Raw genomic sequence first — 14,911 nt, 5'->3', positions numbered from 1 at the left:
AGGTCATTGGCGGCACACCATTCCTGGATAGCAGACAGTCAGAGATGAGGGAAGGAGAGGAGGAGGCTGAGGGTAGCCTGAAAATGAGCTGGTTATCATCCGCATAGCACTGAAAGTTGGGGCAGAGAGCGGCGATGCAGTGGGCAAGGAGTGCAAGATACTGGTTGAACAGCCAGGGAGAGAGGTTAGATCCCTGGGGGACACCACAGGTGGAGAAAAAGATGTCAGAGAGGAAGGACCCCAGTTGGACCTGGGAGGGTTGATTGGAAAGGAAAGAGGTCAGCCACGCCAGGGCCTGACCAGTGTAACCCAGGTTATCACGGAGACGGTTGAGCAGGATGGCATGGTTGACAGTATCAAAGGCAGAAGAGAGATCGAGCAAAATGAGAACACACAGAGTGTTGGAGTCAAGGTTGGAGAGCAAGTCTTCACGGATGTTCAGGAGAGCAGTTTCGTGCTTCTGGCAGCTCTGAAGCCAGACTTATGGTCATGAAGACTACCAACAGATTCAGCATGGAGATTAAACTGGGAGATGGCCAGTTTCTCCAGGAGCTTGCCCAGGAAGGGAGTGATGGAGATTGGGTGATAGTTAGCCGGGCAGGAGGGGTCAGAAGAGGGTTTCTTAAGAAGAGGGTGCACAAGGGAGTGCTTAAGGGGGGAGGGGAAGACTCCAGAGGCGAAGGAGTGATTGCAGAAGTCGGCCAGGGCAGGAGCCAGGGAGTCGATGCGGTCCTTGATAGTTTTGGAGGAACAGGGGTGAACCTGTTTTGACAAGACTTTCATAGATCGGACTTGTCTGGAAACCTCGTCAGCAGAAAAAAGGGGAAAGTCAGAGAAGGAGGGAGGGGTGGCTGCAGAAGGGCCAGAGGAAGAACAGGGAATAGAGGGAGGGAGGTGATAGGAGGAGAGTGAGGACAGGATGTCCTGAGTTTTAGAGATGAAGTGGGAGGCCAGTGCAGTGCAGAGGGCCTGGGAGGGGACAGGAGAGGTAGTTACTGCAGCAGGGTTGGCCAGCTCCTTGCAGATTTTAAAGAGTTCGGCCGAATTGTTAGGATGCCGTAGAGATGCGGGCTTGGATAAGGGCTCTCTTCTTGGTGAGAACGGAGAGCCGGTATTGCCTATGGAGCAGGCGGTAGGCCAGTTTGTCAGAGGATGAACATGGAGCACACCATTTCCTCTCAGCCACCCTGCACTTGCGTTTTAGGGTGACGAGATCCGAGTCATACCAGGAGTTACATTTGGCTTTGGGCTTCAGGCGGATTCTCATGACAGGGGCAAGGATATCAAGAGTATCAGATATAGCAGAGTGGAGAGTGGAGAGGGCTGTGTCACGGTGGGAGTCAGCCAAAGGGGGGGGGGTGAGAAGGTAGCGGCGAAAGTCTCAACTGACACATGCTTCATAGGTCGGATGACCGAGAAGGAGGGTGGCAGTGATGAAGTTGGCTTTGCCTGAGGGGTAGGGAAGGTGAGGTGGGAGGAGAGGAGAAAGTGATCACTCCAGGAGAGAGGAGTGGAGAGAGGGACAGAGAGGGGAAGGTCTGAAGAGATCAGAACATCGAGAGCGTGCCCTGCAGAATGAGTCGGGCCAGAGGGGTGAATGGTGAGTGAGAAAGAGTCGCAGAGGTCACGAAAGAGTTCAGAGGGGGGACAGGAGGCATCCAGGTGGATGTTGAAGTCTCCAAGAAGGAGTAGTTGAGTGGTTGAGGCCAGGAGTGAGAAGGAATGAATAAGATGGAGTCTATAGGACAGGACAGGGATGTAGCCAATTATGACTAAGAGTGGGATTTATAGGGCAGAACAGGGATGTAAGCAAGCAGGAATACGAGTGGTGTCTATAGGACAGTACAGGGATGTAGCCCAGCATGAAAAAGAGTGGGGTCTATAGGACAGGACAGGGATGCAGCCAAGCATGAACAAGAGTGGAGTCTATAGGACAGGACAGGGATGCAGCCAAGCATGAACAAGAGTGGGGTCTATAGGACAGGACAGGGATGTAGCCAAGCATGAATAAGAGTGGGGTCTATAGGACTGGACAGGGATGTAAGCAAGCATGAATAAGAGTCAGGTCTATAGGACGGCTCATGGATGTAGTAAAGCATGAAGAAGGATGGGGTCTATGGGACAGAACAGGGATGTCGCCAAGCATGAATAAGAGTGGAGTCTATAGGGCAGGACAGGGATGTAAGCAAGCATGAATAAGAGTGGAGTCTATAGGGCAGGACAGGGATGTAAGCAAGCATGAATAAGAGTGGAGTCTATAGGGCAGGACAGGGATGTCGCCAAGCATGAATAAGAGTGGAGTCTATAGGGTATATCAGATAGAACAGGGACGGTATTCGTTGATCCTAGTGATTACCTTTTTTAAAGCCAAAGTAACTCCGAGCATGACATATGGGACGGACGCAATGCCTCTGCTACCAGCAACTCTCTGGTTAAAAATTGAGAGCTATTTTTGGAGAAAAGTTCTAGGTCCGTCTGATCAGAAGAGAAACATGCCTACCATTGTTGGCAGCAACGGCCACAAGAAATGCATTTATAGGAAAGTTATTACAGAACCTAGACCGAAGATTCTGAATATCATCAATACAGAAATTGAAAGCGGTAAGAACAACTTAATGACTAAATGGGCTTCAACTAACGAAAAAACTTTGGCCGAATTGGATATCAATGCATCAGAGCTTTCAGCTAACCCCACCAAAGTCATTAAGCGACTAATAGAGACAGATTGGATTACAACCCTTACTTTGGCCAATAAGTATAAAATAACAAAGGACATCTCAACAATGCCAATGAAAGTAAACACAGTGTGAGGTTATCTGGAAAAATTCCCAGACAAAACCTTGGCCAGATTATGTCTGAGATTCAGATTGAACCAGATTAAGACCAACAAAGTGAAGGCTGCAAGGAAGCAATCATCTTCTAACAAACGTCAATACTGCGAGGACAACGAGAAGATGGAAACAGTCGACATTGTTACTGTCCTGTCCAGGAACTCAACTTGTTAGAACACGGAACCTGACTAAAATACTAGCAAGTCGGGAAACCTTCGATGAAGAAACTTGGTGGAATGCTCCGGCAAGCGGGCAAAATACAAGCTGGGCGACGGGGTAGCTTTATTCTTTAGAGCTCTAGACATAGAGCAGTGCAAGGAACATTTGGAGTGACAGAATCTAGGAGCAACGTCATTTGGACTTTCCTCCTTTCTTCCTGCCGGATTACATGGAATTCTTTTGTAAAAATTGTAATACAATTAACACAAAAAGAAAAAAACAAAAAAGAAAAAAAAATACTGTTTAAAATAGAGTTGCTCTCTATACCCGAGTACACCACACATTCCCTGTCACTAATGATCCACTAGGAGCAACATGCCTTCTACACAGTGTCCTTAGAGAGCCAGTCTGTTATTAAAGGTACTCTAGTGCCTTCTACACGGTGTCCTTATGGAGACACTCTATATTAAAGGTACTCTGGTGCCTTCTACACAGTGTCCTTAGAGAGCCAGTCTGTTATTAAAGGTACTCTAGTGCCTTCTACACAGTGTCCTTAGAGAGCCAGCCTGTTAGTAAAGTTACTCTGGTGCCTTCTACACAGTGTCCTTAGAGAGCCAGTCTGTTATTAAAGGGACTCTAGTGCCTTCTACACAGTGGGCCTCATTACGACCCAGGCGGTAAGTTACCGCCTGGGCCGTGACTTTACCACCATGGCGTAAACTACGTTTACGCCATGGTGGTTGGCGGACTTACCGCCCCATTCCGACCTTGGCGGGGCGGTAAGTCCTCAATCCCCATTTACCCTTCCCCATTCCCATTTTTGCCCCATAGGGCATAATGGGAGTGGGGAAGGCGTTAATTACGCCACCGTAAATTACGGTGGCGTAATTAACTCCATGGTCCCTTAGCGCCATGGATTTTAACACCTGCTAAAAGCAGGTGTTAAAAGCACCATGGCGCTAGGGGACCTCGTAATCAGGCGGTAAGGGTCGGCGCTGTTAACGCTGCTGTAAACCCCTTACCGCCTGGGTCGTAATGAGGCCCAGTGTCTTTAGAGAGCCAGTCTGTTAGTAAAGTTACTCTGGTGCCTTCTACGCAGTGTCCTTAGAGAGCCAGTCTGTTATTAAAGGGACACTAGTGCCTGCTACACAGTGTCCTTATGGAGACACTCTATATTAAAGGTATTCTGGTGCCTTCTATGCAGTGTCCTTAGAGAGCCAGTCTGTTAAGTACTCTGGTGCCTTCTACGCAGTGTCCTTAGAGAGCCAGTCTGTTAGTAAAGTTACTCTGGTGCCTTCTACGCAGTGTCCTTAGAGAGCCAGTCTGTTATTAAAGGGACACTAGTGCCTGCTACACAGTGTCCTTATGGAGACACTCTATATTAAAGGTATTCTGGTGCCTTCTATGCAGTGTCCTTAGAGAGCCAGTCTGTTAAGTACTCTGGTGCCTTCTACGCAGTGTCCTTAGAGAGCCAGTCTGTTATTAAAGGTACTCTAGTGCCTTCTACACAGTGTCCTTATGGAGACACTCTATATTAAAGGTATTCTGGGGCCTTCTATGCAGTGTCCTTAGAGAGCCAGTCTGTTAAGTACTCTGGTGCCTTCTACACAGTGTCCTTAGAGAGCCAGTCGGTTATTAAAGGTACTCCGATACTTTTCCTGGAGTGAGTCATTGCCTTTATGGATAAGTGGGCGCAGACCTGGAGATGGCAAATGTTACCTCCAACTTAATTTCTTCTACTTATAAAGCCTCATCAAAGTGCAAAAGTAATTTGAACCAGGACACAGTGCAATGTATACATTTTTTTATTTGTTGGGCACCGGAATCCTGCAGGTATCAGGGCGCAATGACAAACACAAGACAACAAAACAGGACACAACATGAGCTATTAGTTTTGTTTAGATAGGGATTGAAGTTCAAGAAATAGAAATCTGATCAAAAACCAATTTTTCCCAAAGCATCAGATCTAAAGTCAGAGATGAGAAATTTGCCCCCCCCCCTTGCTCTGAAATCTTTTTCTTTCCAGAAGATTTACAAGGGAGGGAGCAGAGGTTTAGTATTCAATGGGCCTTACTGTACAGCACAATTTTGCTCAGAAGTGGTTCAATCATACGGGTTGACAACATGTTACAAAAAGAAAATGAAACATGTATTCCTGGCAATCTAGGCATGTGACTTCCTGTCCCAAAAGTGCATCTTCCTGGTCCATCCCACCAGCTCCACCTCCAGCATAGTGACACCTTTCTCTCTCGCTCTCATATATGGCCATCTATGGGATATGCACAGTACCACATTATTTCAGACTATCAGATGCACTCTTCTATGAAATGTCAGACTACCTTGAAATTGCTTCTCTGATTCAAGACATTTCAGACTCTGGTGGGCTGTCTTAGAAGGTGCACCTTTAACATGCGACATTCAAGGCCTTGCTATGGAGATCGTAGCAGGTGCATCTCTGATGTGAGGCATTGCAGCCTCTGGTGGGCTGTCTTAGAAGGTGCACCTTTAACATGCGACATTCAAGGCCTTGCTATGGAGATCGTAGCAGGTGCATCTCTGACGTGAGGCATTGCAGCCTCTGGTGTGCTGTCTTAGAAGGTGCACCTTTAACATGCGACATTCAAGGCCTTGCTATGGAGATCGTAGCAGGTGCATCTCTGACAGGAGGCACTGTCAATCCAGAAAACCTAGACAGCCCTGGGTCAAAGGGAATACATGATAATTGGTTGGCCGAGGACCAACCGCCTCATAGAAAGGTATAAAAATATTTGCTCATTGTCTGATCACAAGTCATTACCCAATTATGAGCTCAACTAGAGTATGACCATTCTAATATAACCAGAATTCTTGAAGACAGGGTGCTCGGCATCTAATCAGTGTGTGAATGCCAGCGAGTCTCCTGAAAGAGTAAGCAGTGCATAAAGCGAGCATTTAAAGAAGTCGAATTATGTCATTCTTCACGGCCCCCCTTCCTGAGCCCAGTAAACCCAGTCAGGCCCCGGTGAGCGGGATGACCTCCAAAGCGAGAATCGAGACTAAGCCTGGTATGTGCCAGTCTCCTACGCACAGCTTGCAAGAAACGCTGTGTTCCCGCAAACAAAGAACGATGTCTGTATAATTAGAGATTGCAACCTGTTATTAAGTATGGTGGTCGAGAGTGTCATATTTGTCGTGATGGTCAATCACTGTCACTAATTCAAAGGGAAATGAATTGGGGGCGGCATCAAATGTGTCATATTGTGCCATTACTGATTGTAAGGTGCCATTTGGGTATAAATGTAATTGACGTATGATTCTTTTGTGCTTGCGTCCCCTGAGGTCTGCTTAGACACACGTCGCGGGGTGTGAGACCACTTGGCCAATTGGGACTATTTGTATTTTGCAATAAATCCTATATTATGGGAAAGAATCTCGAGTCTGGCATATCTATTCGTGTGTGGTGACTTTGCCTTGTTTCCACATTCGAGGGTCCCTCAGGGGCCCCTTCAAGATGGCGCCCGAATAGGGACCCTCCCCCACTTGTTCCATCGTGTACGTTGCAATATACGAAAGGCGAAAAGAACGGCGAGGACGGGAGCGATCGAGCCGGGATCAAGAGGTGTACGGGGCGCCCTGTGTAAGAGATGAGAGACTCCTTCGCAGATCTGCACACCGCTGATCCCTGATTGACATCCCTGGCCAGCGAACAAGAGGAGCGAAGGTCCCGAAACGTGGCAGAAGCCGAGATACTGTCACCAGTATTGGTGATATCCTCGTCAGAGAACGTATAATCCGATTCGCCACCCTCCCCTAACTCCTCACCTTCGTCTCTTCTTCCAGTACCCTTCTTCCCTTTACTTCTTGGTCGCTCCTTTTTTTTATGTAGGTAGGGGCGCCCACGGAAGGAAGCCACCGTGTACCCAAAAAGGGTTTCCGGTGCTTCCTCCCGGGAACGCCGGTAAGGGGAAAAAGCCGAAAGGCACAAAAAACCCCGAAGCGACCTGCGTGACTCTCCTTCGGAATGAGCTGGAATGTGCTGGAATGCAGTCAGCTGAAGCAGATACTCCGTGGTATTAGGATGAAGCTCCGAAGGAAGGTAGGCAGTCCTTAAACAGGCCGGGATCTGGTACACGGGGAATCACAGAGGAAGGTATCCGAATCAGAAGAAATCAGCAATCCAAGAAAACAGGCCTAGGTCTGGTACACAAAGAGGCTGGCAGGAGGAGAAAAAACAGGAAGGGCAGAAGGCAAGACAAGGGGAATAGGAAAAAGGACCCGATAGAATTCGGGTATCCAGCAGTGAGTGAGAGCAGGCGAAAAGGCAGACAGCACTAACGGAGGAAACCGGAAGCGTTGCAGCGCGTACACAACCCGGAAGGAGCTGTATTTATACTCCGGGCCGCGTAAGCGCGCATACGCACGGGCGGAACTGAAAGTGGGCGTGACAGGCTACCAGCGTGCACGGCCGGATAATGTCCGCGCCGCCAGCGGTTCCACAGGCGCCAAGTACCGCGTGGCATGACAGATACGCAGACACAACGTCATTGGTTGCGTCAGTAGATGGACGAATTGTGTCTTGGAGAAGACAAAATTGATTGATCAGGTGAGTCGTGCCCCGACTTATAAGTGATCCTGATATTGGTTGAGAGTTCATTTTGCAAAATCAAACACCCAGGGTAAGTTTGATTAGCCAAGGGGAAGGTTAAAACATGCCTGGGGTATTGCCCACCTTAGCGAGGCTTTTCCGCTGCGGTGAACAATCTTTGAAAACTGGCCAGGAAGCACCCCCGGGAGGAACGCTGGCATATGAGATGCATGTGAAATATGGTATGGGAGCGATAATGTTATGTGAGACTTGGCATAAGCAAACCAGAAAGCAGATAGACCATCAGTGGCCGAGCCATGGAAGTTTTGAGATGACACGTATAGATAACCTGGAAAAGGTGTTGATAAGTAAGAAAGCACGCCCTGGGGTATTAGACATCCTGAGGGACTGGAGGAGGGAGGCAATGCTCAGATATAGGAAAAGTTAAAAACATGCGCTTAGGCATAAGTCGAGTTGTAGGGTTTCTCGCCAATATGTATCCTCCGAAGGCGTATCAGAGCTGAGAGGTCACTGAACCTTTTCTTGCACTCTGTGCACTTGTATGGCTTCTCTCCAGTGTGGATACTGTGATGTCTTTTCAGGGATGAGGATTTACTGAAGCTTTTCTTGCACTCTGTGCACTTGAAGGGCTTCCCACCAGTATGGATCCTCTGATGGCTTCTAAGAATTGAGGAACGACTGAAGCTTTCCTTGCACTCTTTGCACTTGTAGGGATTATCCCCAGCATGGATCCTCTGATGCTTGTGCAGATGTGGGATGTGTGTGAAATATTTCTTACACTCTGTACACTTGTAGGGTTTCTCGGCCATGTGAGAATAATTCATTAATATTTTATTACAAGCTTAATACCAGAGACCAGTCTCAAAGTGCGGGCCCAGGATTCAAACCTGTGTTGCTCAGCATTTCCCTGCTTCCAAGACATACATGTTGCCCATGAGCTATGGAGTGTTTATGTTTATGTTCATTGAATTTATATAGCGCTTTAAGACAAAGCGTTGGCACTGCCCATCTTTTGTATCGCGCCTCCTATTCCTCGGCATATCTCATCGTCTCATGTTCATTTCCAGACCCTCTGATTCGGTGATGGCTCTACTTTCTGTTGAAAGACACAAAGGGTTCAGATATTATTTCATGTCAATGCACACTCAGAAGGAAGCACACAGATTTGTTACCAGTAAGTGCCACTTCTCCTAATCCTACTCTTCCACATCACAGGACTTAACATATAAGGTGACCATCGTCCCCTAGGAGTCAATTCTCCCAAAAACATTTTTTTCATAGTATTCCCCTGCCCAGTCACCCGGAATGTAATCTAACTCCCATGAAAGACACTGTAAGAAAGCAAGGACAATCATTTCTTGGGGGTAGGAGAGGTGGGAGGCATGGTATCATAAGTATTGACACTGACACAATGGATATAATTTGTAAACCATTATTGAAAATGTTGGGGTTGGAGAAACTCCTATATAACGTTAAGGGTCCCCAGTAGGTTTGTTTAAGAGCACAATGGCGTGCATTCAAATTTTCTATTGTTTTTTACACAATACATTTTTTCAAACATACCAGCATAATTGGCAATAGGAAAACACAATCACCATTTAATTGTGATTCAAATCGTTTTATATTTAGGTGCAGAGTGATGGAACATTTATTCCCATCCTCTTATTTTTTCATTCTTCGAAGTAATTTCGCCCAAATGTACTTTCTCTTTTCAGTGCAAAACATTAACAAAGTATTTGGCCCTCATTCCGAGGTTGGTGCTAGTCATGGCGCTATTAGCGCCATGACTAGCACCAATACTGGTACCGTGTCCGCCCTCGTTCAATGGGGACTTACCGGTCTAGTCTGACCTTTGCGGGACCGGTTAGTCCCCATTGCAAAAGCCATTCCCCATTCCCATTTCAGCCCCCATAGGGCTCAATGGGAAGGCGCTAATAACAGTACCGCAAATTGCGGTACCGTTATTAGTTCCGAAGTCCCTTTGCGGGTCCCGTCCATAAGGCCTGGTAAAACCAGGCGTTAAGGATGGGGCCGCATAGGGACCTTGAAATATGGCGCAAAGGGATTACCGGCACCAGTGTCATTACCGTTGCCCGGTATCTCTCTGTGCCCAGGTCGTAATAACCCCCTATGTCATTTAACCTTTCATGTTTCTGCACAGGTTCATATATTCCAAAATGTCATATCTGGTGACGTACATTAATTTCTCAATGTTCCTTAAATCCATTGCGCTCCGAAAACAAACCTACTGGGACACCTTAACGTTATATAGTATTCTGACACCAGATACTAGTATTGGGGGTTTCCCCTCTAATTAAACTTGGAGAAATTCCTATTCTGCCTTAGAACTAAGATGGCAGTAGTCTCGACCATCAAATGATAAACAAAACAGTCCTAGTGGAGTCTGTCAAATCAAAATGGCCTACACTAAAAAAAACGAATGTCTGTCCTATCTCTTGTACAAAAAGTCTAAAAAGGAGAATATGTATGCAAAGGGAAAGAGTGTTCAAATGATAATGTGGCTGAACCAGCTATCCTCCCCACGTAAGGCCTCGCGAGGTAAGGCAATCTTTGTAGGCAGGATGACACACTCTGGCTTAGCTTCCAAAACAGTACACAGTTAAAAAACGTGGCACGAGGCCCACATGGCCTTCCACATTTAAAGTTCCTTTCTCTGACTTTTAAAATAATGTTTCATCCAAAACGTTCACAAAGGGCCCCTCTCCTGAGCTCAGACCTTTCGCCACACAGTTTTCGTAGGTCCCCCTCTGCCAGGCTCAGACCTCTCACGATACAGTTCACACAAAGTTGCAAGGGGGGCTCCCTTCCCCAAGCTTAATACATTTCGGGTCTCCCTCAATCAGGCTCGGACCATTTTCGGATGTCAAAGTCTATCGAATGTTTGTGGCTTTCTTTAGAGACAACAGCAGGATCACTTCGACTCAACATTCACTATTCTTTCACTCTTGTTTTCCCTTTAGCTTCAAGCAATGCATATGGATTTTCAAATGGGCTACTTCCTTTCAACGGACCACTCCGTTACTTAGTATCACTGATCTTACAGCTGTATTTCGCTTTAAAGTTACTTCACAGGTCTGTCTTTCTTCACGTCTCATCCACACGCGTGCAGCCTTCACTTGTGATATCATGTTGCTACTTCATTCACTTCATCACACACCGGTTTCTCAGGTCGCTTGCCAACTCATCAGCTGTGTGTGCTTCTTTCTTGTTTTGCATTTTCCAAGTTGCGAGTCAAGGTTAGTACCACAGGCTTGGACTCGCCTCCCCAACTATGCCCTTCACCCAGGAGGGTCGCTGGCGTCCTTGAAACACAATGCAATCTTAACTTGTGGGATCTGGCCTTCTCCATGTGTCTTTTGCGGTCTGTCGGTGGCAATGAGCTCCAGTAAGGAAGCCTTGGGGTTTTTCAGCCCATTGCTCCTGTCTCTGTTGCTCTGCTCCAGCAGGTGTGCATTTGTCCCTGAAGTTCTGCTTGTTCTCGTGTTCCACCTTGCTCAGACTAGGTCTTTAGGCGTTTCCTTTTATTTGTGTGAGGAGAGCGAATTGGTATCAGATGCATGCACTTAGGTTACAGTGCCTGAATTTGCCTTACCGGATTAAAGTGACATGCCCAGTACGATGCAAGAGAGTTAGTCTGGTTACTCTCAGTGACCCTCTTCCTTGGCCTAGTGTTTGAGGAAAAAGGGGGGGGGTTAGGACTTCAGAAAATCCCCCAAAAAATAGGATGGGGTAGATAAAAAAAAGGGGGGGAATACCGCATCTCACCCCCACTCCCTGAAGATCCCTCACCCAGGTGATCCTCCAGCACTGGTCCACCCCCAGGAACTGGATCCAAAAGCGATGCCCGTGTCTTGGCCACCTGGTTGCCAAATTCCAGAGGACTAGCTGGTGAGATAATATTTGGTTTCTCACAATGCTTTGAAGAGGAAGATTGGATCTGGGAGTAGTGAAAAATATGTTAATCTGGCCATTAACACCACAACCATCATCTTCATTCCTGTTCTTGACAATGAAGTGTACCCCTGTGTCATACCCGACTCACCATGTCCCCGCTGTCCCCATTGCCCCGCCATAGAATTAGTAATTACTGCCCATTCCAAACAAACATTCGCCATATTTGTTCTCAATAAGCTTGGCCTCTGCCTTTTGTGCCTGTTCTATACCCTCCATTTCCTTTTACAAAATTGCACAATATGTGGTTGAATTTCCGAGCAACTCTTGGCCTCTATCCCTACTACTTTATCTAGATTGTGCTGGACTTCCTTGGGGAGTCCCTTCTTTTAGCATGTGGTAAAAAATTCACCACATTCTTGTCCCATGCTTCTCCCTTCTCTTCCTTTCACATTTCCTGAATTAACTGGATGTGTGCAGCAGGTTCAGAATCTAATTTAATTGTTTTTGTTCAAATATAATTTATATCCAGCGTATCGGGATACATAATATGCAGGGCACCCCATACTTGTGCCCAGTAATTATTAAAAGCTGTTCCATCATGGGTATTTGTATCCAATTTAACACCTGAATACTCCGCACAAAGCCCTGAGACATCAAGACGCTAGTTACAATGGATATGGTGTTACAGGATGCAATAGGTAGGCTACAGGTACGTTACATTCGCAGCACAAAGCTGCACATGTCATAATCGGTAGGTAGCAGGTTACAATAGCAGCTTGCGGCTGAGAAGTCACGATCAGTGGGTTGCAGGTAAATTGCAGAAGCAGCATGGGCAGCTTAAGTCATAGGATCAAAGTTGACAAATCGATGAGACGAACAAACACCCACCTGCCAGGGATGCATTGATGCACAGTTGGGATTACGTGACACCTCCAACAGGCATAGGGAGTAATGAGCGGTGTCAGGTGCTCTCGTCGTTAAGGAGTGATAATATGAGTTCACATTCAGGCATGTCAAGAAAGCAGTGATTGCTAGGAGAGCCACCCCCAGAATGACTGGGGGCTACAACAACTGTGCGGGTAAATGCACCAAGGTTTGGAGTATAAAGCTTTTTTTTTCTTGTAGCTGCATTGTGGCGGCTCGGAAAGTTTGTGGATAGCATTGCTAGGCTCGGCAGGGGCAGAGGGGGAGCTGTGAAATATAGATTGTTCTCCAGGTGGGTGGGGACGAGCATAAATAGAGAGCTTTTACAATTAGGGTGGTGCCACGAAACAAAGGTTAGCCGGGTTGCAACCAAAACAGAGGTGGCCAGGCTAACCTTGCGAGTATATTGAAGCTTTGTGTATGTCTCAAGCAGGGGATCCGGCTTGCCCGCCGGAGACCGGCCGAGATTGGGACTTGCAGCCTTTAGCACAGGTCGGCTCCGCCTGTCGGCAGAATGCTGGCTTCTTAGGTGTAGGGATGATTGCCCAATCACGTTGTCAGATGGAGGAAGCAAGTGCAGGGCCATCTATTATGCTTAAAGATGCCCTGGACACTAAGCTTTTACAAATCTTTATTCAGTTCTTAAGTCCAGCCGCCACGAGCCTTTCTGATCACCCCCAACAGTCCACACTACAAGACTAAACATTCTCCCCGGAACCGACGCGGTGCATGAGCCCAGTTCTATCATGGAACACAACCTTGCAAGCTAGATACATAACTATAGACACCTACATAAGCATTCTGACATGAAGTGCATTTACCTTCATAACACCATCAAAGATAGTGAAGCTACTGATATAGAGAAACATGAATTTATGTCACTTGCTGGTATTAGAAATGTGGGGGTATTTCAAAGAGTAAGTTAAGCCGGTGAGTATTTTTGCAAACCAGAATAAGTGGCTAGAGCCAGGTAAGTAGGAGTGGCTTGACCCTTACAAGGCCCGGAACCAACGTCCTCATGCACTCACTGTATTTCATGATTCAAGAACTTATCTCTGCTGGAACTGACCAGTCATTTCTTGCTAAGTTTGGATTCAACCATAAGTGATGTGATCAAATATCTTTTGAGGTGCTCTTCGGCCATTTAGTTTCTTCATTTTCAACAGCATTAGCTCAGACCCTGGCATCATTGCTTGGCTGCGCCATTTATTTCACCTACGCTTGCACCTTGTAATGCTTGTTTTGAAAGAACCTTTTAGTAGTTCTACATTCTGAGATCCCTTTTGGGTGTTTATGTCATGCAAGAGCCCAAGGTACAGGTGGCTTTATTCAGACATTGTCTGAAAGTCCGGGCTTTGGAAATCTTGCACAAACTGAGTGACCCCTGTGCTAGTTGCATGGAAAGCTTGCACAAACTGAGCATCCCCCGTGCTTATTGCATACTGGCTATCTACTGCAGGGCTCTCTCGAGACCCGGTGGTTTCCCCCTCCACACCTATCCTTGTGTTGTAGGACTCCTGAGGTATAAGGTGTGTGCGCTGTCAACTCATCTAATTATGGTATCAGGGCATGGGATGCATCTTCTGAGGTAGGTACACAATCATAGAGAGCAGGAAGGCGTTCCCTCAATACCAGTCTGTAAGGCAAGACCTAAGGAATGAGACCCACCGCAGTACCCATGCCCATTCCCATCCTGACACCTACAACACATGCCCTTACACCTTGGTCCACCACCTTGTCGGTATCCCACTTACTACAGATGCCCCCACCCATTGCCTCCTATCGTGGCACCCATGGGGAGAGCAGGACCGAGGCACCAAAGGTGCATTATGTGCAAGGGGGCGTGGTCTGCATAAGTTATTCCATTGCTTACTTTTACTTTGCCTGACATGGTCCAATCACTGTAATGAGAGTAAGGCTTTCCCGGGAAGCTGTTGGAAGGGGGGGCACGTGTATTTTATCTTGTGCCGTGCCCCATTTAGTTTATCCGCCATCATACATACATTGTTCAAATATAATGCCCTGTGTAGCTTATTATATAATTAAGACACGGTCTCATTTTATAAAATAATAAAATAATTATGCAAGTAAATATGTATTACAATACTAATAGTTATTTAATTGCAGTTAACACACATAACTTGTGACACATAACTTGTGACACGTGTGGGGAGAGGACACAGGACACACAAGCGACACACCTATCTGGATCGGTTTCATAGATATCTTGCCACCGTTTCAGCTTCACCGTCAGGCTGGACTTAATATCTTTTCAAGTGTCCGTGAAGCTTTATCATCACCTGCTCTGTCATCATTGACTTGTTGAGTAGCTTTCACTTGTCAAACCAACATAAGCTTCCACATATACTTTCCTATTAGGAAGCGCAATTACTACTATATGTCTTTTGCACAATCCGATCTACGATTCCCAGTACACTCCTCTCCTAGGCAGCATATTCTCGGCTTCAGGTTCCCAGTACAGCCCTCTGCTAGGAAG

The 14,911-nt window shown here is 46.8% G+C and overlaps 1 long non-coding RNA gene across 1 annotated transcript in view; it reads right to left on the bottom strand.

Annotated features, from left to right (window-relative positions):
* Positions 1-4,779: 4,779 nt before the first annotated feature.
* LOC138552142 (uncharacterized) overlaps positions 4,780-14,911 on the bottom strand; it is a 34,823-nt gene continuing 24,691 nt past the window's right edge. Inside the window, exon 2 of the long non-coding RNA XR_011295838.1 lies at positions 4,780-8,671. This is a non-coding gene — a long non-coding RNA (uncharacterized lncRNA). The remainder of the gene's footprint in view (positions 8,672-14,911) is intronic.

The sequence above is a fragment of the Ambystoma mexicanum genome, chromosome 1q (assembly GCF_040938575.1).
Source record: "Ambystoma mexicanum isolate Mex_15411 chromosome 1q, UKY_AmexF1_1, whole genome shotgun sequence".
Taxonomy (NCBI): domain Eukaryota; kingdom Metazoa; phylum Chordata; class Amphibia; order Caudata; family Ambystomatidae; genus Ambystoma; species Ambystoma mexicanum.
The sequence above is the reverse complement of the archived record's forward strand: the minus strand, read 5'-3'. Positions and strand labels throughout refer to the sequence as shown.